The sequence below is a fragment of the Notolabrus celidotus genome, chromosome 1 (genome assembly GCF_009762535.1).
Source record: "Notolabrus celidotus isolate fNotCel1 chromosome 1, fNotCel1.pri, whole genome shotgun sequence".
NCBI lineage: Eukaryota > Metazoa > Chordata > Actinopteri > Labriformes > Labridae > Notolabrus > Notolabrus celidotus.
Genome location: NC_048272.1, coordinates 1,480,203 through 1,484,540, shown reverse-complemented (window position 1 = coordinate 1,484,540; position 4,338 = coordinate 1,480,203). Strand labels below are relative to the sequence as shown.

Genomic DNA, 4,338 nt, shown 5'->3' with positions numbered 1-4,338 from the left:
ATGCATACAAGACTTTTACCAATAAATGCATGTTCACATCTGTCACTAACATCAGTTTAGCAAATAAGGTCAATGTACAATCACAGGTATTTGATTTGGAATGTAAAGCATTTAAATAAAAAAGATTTTCAGATTGAAAACAATTAAATACTTTTCTGTATTTCAGTGATGCCCATTTGTTGCAGCTTACAGAAGCAGCAGTGAGTTGAGACTTATGCAGAGCAGTGGGAGGTTTGATAAACCACTGTTCAAAGGGGCCCGCATGTTCCCTCCCAGAGTGTAATCCAGCTCTGCAGCCCGGTGCTCTAATCCAGAATCAAACCCCTCCTGAGGCAGCAAAACATCGTGGAGAGACCTTTCATAAATGATTGCAGTGAGATCCACAGACAAACAGACAGAGGGGCGCATAGACAGACACACAGTGTACATGCTGTGTTTATGTGAGGCTGCAGCAACCTGGGTGGCTGATTGACTGGCTAACGGCCCAGCGCTCCCTCAGGCTGCAGCAGAGAAGATTCAGGAACCTGGATGCTGGATTACAGCTGCAAGGAAGGGTAATAAAAATAGCAACACATATCCTGCACAGGTAGAGGATACACAAGCTCTTAAATGATTCATAATCTTCCTTTTACTTATCACTTAGCTCTGCTGTCCTTTATTAGATACCCAGCTTCTTAAAGTTTAATGATACAGTAGCTTCTCTTCCAAGAAAAGTTCACTCTGATACACCCAGAGAAGCTGCCTGGCGTGCTCTGCTCCTCTCAGTCCCTTTCAGTGAGGCAAATGTTGAGTAAGTTTACCTCTCTGCTAATAAGTGCATGTAAGGTGGCAGAATTTGAATGTTGAAATTAACAAGACTAGCAAAGAGCTTCCTGCAGGCAGAGTTTCCACCAGGGACTCAGCAGTGAGCACTGTGTTCACTGGCTGCTTAATGTCAGCACTGTGGATGATGGCACAGTTACACACTGCCTTCATTTAATTATATCCGCCTGCCGAAGCCCCTTGGAGACTGTGGCCACATCTGTAAATTAATTAAACAGAGTATGAGACGCTAACAGGTGACACTTGTGCATAGTTACACATTTTGTTAGACCTACATCATGTTTTAACGACTCCAAAAAAAAATGAATATTATCATAATTTCAATACAACTTCAATTATTTTATCAGACTTTTGGATTAGGGGTCTGTCTTACAAGTAGGGGAGAACAGGGTTGGTTGTCACTTTTTACTGTTTTGGTGATAGCTCATCATCAAAACATCTTTCAATAGTCATTCCTACATTAAATTGAAGCTTAAGGTGTTGGCTTGAAATCCCTCTCATTTTCCAACTCATTGTAACAAAAAGGCAATTAACTATCAAAGACACTTTGACACATTGTGACAACCAACCCCATCATGGGGATGGTTGTTACACACTATGGGGATGGTTGTCACACTATGGGGTTGGTTGTCACACACTATGGGGTTGGTTGTCACACACTATGGGGTTGGTTGTCGTCCACCATGGGGATGGTTGTCACACACTATGGGGTTGGTTGTCACACTATGGGGTTGGTTGTCACACACTATGGGGTTGGTTGTCACACTATGGGGTTGGTTGTCACACACTATGGGGTTGGTTGTCGACCACCATGGGGATGGTTGTCACACACTATGGGGTTGGTTGTCACACACTATGGGGTTGGTTGTCTTACACTGTGGGGTTGGTTGTCACACACTATGGGGTTGGTTGTCACACACTATGGGGTTGGTTGTCACACACTATGGGGATGGTTGTCACACACTATGGGGTTGGTTGTCACAAACTATGGGGTTGGTTGTCACACACTATGGGGTTGGTTGTAACACTATGGGGTTGGTTGTCACACACTATGGGGTTGGTTGTCACACTATGGGGATGGTTGTCACACACTATGGGGTTAGTTGTCACACACTATGGGGTTGGTTGTCACACTATGGGGTTGGTTGTCACACTATGGGGTTGGTTGTCACACACTATGGGGTTGGTTGTCACACTATGGGGTTGGTTGTCACAATGGTATTTTAATGGGAAAAATCTTTCTTAAAAGTCAAGAAGGCAGAACTAAATTTGAAAGTTTAATTGCACTGACAAGTGATAGGTCTACATAACTTAATGCTTGTTAACATAAACTGATCAAGGAACATGAACAGGAAACACATCTTTAGGCCAGCCTATATAACAACATAAAGAACAAAACAAATAGGCCGAACAATAATGGCCGACTCAACTAGGCTACATGCAGTCACTGTCTGAGTTACAGTGATGGTAAATGTAGGGTCTGCACATCATGCATGATTTTGCCAACATAGGGATTGGTTGTTTCATGTGACAACCAACCCCAAAGTGAATCTGACGACCAACCCCAACTGGAATTTTTTGCTAGCATCAAGGCTAACAACCATCTAACAATTAGTTAGCTAGCTAATAAAAATCTAAACTATAGCTTTCCCCTCACACTTTGTAAGGGTAACACTTGTTTTGTTATAAACCCATCGTTTAAAAGCCTAGAAGAAAAATACTGAGGAGCTGAATATTTACAATTTGACATGAAAAACACAAAAAGTCCTCTCACCTCAAGTTCAGCTGTCTTACTCCAGAGAAGACTATGTAGGTGAGCTCTGATCCTAATTCTGGAAATGTCCATACCCCAATTTGAGAGACAGTGCCCCCTGGTGGCGAGATATAACGAGTGTGACAACCAACCCCATTCTCCCCTATACAACAATGGCATTTGCTATCCAGGTATTGTTGCAAAATTTGAGAAAAAATTGTGCTTTCTTATCAAAAGATGAAAGTGTTGACACTCACAAATATGTACCCACTAAATATTAGGCTGCAGCCAATAGAGAATTAGCTTAGCAAAAAGAATTGGAACGCAGGGAACAACTAGCCTAGCTCTGTCAAAGGCTTAATAAAATAAATTCTTCCAGGCAGTGCAATCATTTTTATTTCAAGGTTTCCTGCAGGCATTTTTGAATCTGGATGAGGTTGATCCTTTCCAGTTTTGCTTTTAAAGACAGAGACAATAAGCCGGCTAATCTGATCCTGGTTAACCAAAAGGTGGACTTCAAAATCCAGATCATTCTTATCCACATTACATCTTTTGAACAACTGCCCTGGCTCTACACTGATGTTTATGAGTGGATATGAGAATTAATAGCAGTGTAATTTTCAAGGTTTAACAACATTATACATTTTTAAGATTCCATTTAATTCTCACACCCTGACTCACCCATTCTTTGAAGAATGAAGGTCAATCAGGTATATTGACATAAGACGATTGCACGATTGGCTTTATTAGTAAGTAAGTAAGTAAGATTTTTATCATGAGTGTGTAATGGTCAAGTGTCCTGATAAGGAGCACGTGAGGTGGACAATGTTTGACAGAGTTGGTATGATGGATCAAAGGTCTGAGTCTGTTTTCCTGTCAGATCCACCTTCACACTTCAGAGGGATTTCTGTCTGAGCGTGTGTGAGAGTCTCATCTGGGTGAGTGTCTCTGAAATACTCTGCTTCAGTGCTTCAGTGAATCTTATAAACTACCTTCCAACACATGTGCTCATGTTAAATCTGAAGGCTTTGCAGTGCGTGTCAGCATCCTGTCTTCAGCACCATGGTGGAGTTGGCCTTCTATCCGGCGGTGGCTCTGATTTATTTTTTTGGAGTGATGAAAGCGACGCAGGACGATCTGGTGGAGCTGGATGACCATGCATCCATGAATGTGTTCTGCCTGTTTGTGTTGGCTCAGCCGCTGTGTCTGGTGCTGGGAGGATACACTGGCATGGCTACGTACCTCATCACAGCTCTGGTCTCCTATAACTTCCTGCCTTGGAGGAGTACAAAAGAGCCTAAAAATAAAAAAGAATCAAAGAAGAAGAAGACAAAGTGATGACAAGGATTTTACATTGCATGGAATTGAAGAGACAGCAGAAGTAGGAAGAAAAGAATAATGATTTTTGTAAGAGCATGCATTTAATGTACAATCTTTATCTTTATGAATAAAAGATTTTTTGCTACCTTGCCACACCTTTCTGTAGTTATCTGATCTGTTTTTACATTACCAAAGTACATTCAGTCTGCCACTCCAGACAAACTGACACATGTATGATTCCTGGTGCAGATGATTACAGATTAAACTTAGTATGTATTGTTTATTTCCATGTAGCTTGCCAAGAGTTACATTACAGTAAAGATCCAACAAGCTGGTATAGCAGCCAGTTATCTCAACCCAACATACAGGTACATGCTTCCATGTGGGGGGAGGGGGAGACGGAGGAGTTGTCAATGAGGATGGAGAGGTTATTTGTTTTTGAG

General features: G+C 41.7%; 1 long non-coding RNA gene across 2 annotated transcripts; it reads left to right on the top strand.

The window, feature by feature from the left end:
* Nucleotides 1–407: 407 nt before the first annotated feature.
* On the top strand, nucleotides 408–4,048 carry LOC117818704. 2 transcript variants are annotated; one of them, XR_004632390.1, is made up of 3 exons: nucleotides 408–554; nucleotides 3,456–3,513; nucleotides 3,601–4,048. It is a non-coding gene; the product is annotated as an uncharacterized LOC117818704 (long non-coding RNA). The 2 variants fall into 2 exon arrangements; XR_004632389.1 differs by lacking the exon at nucleotides 408–554 and having other exon boundaries at nucleotides 3,052–3,513.
* Nucleotides 4,049–4,338: the final 290 nt, after the last annotated feature.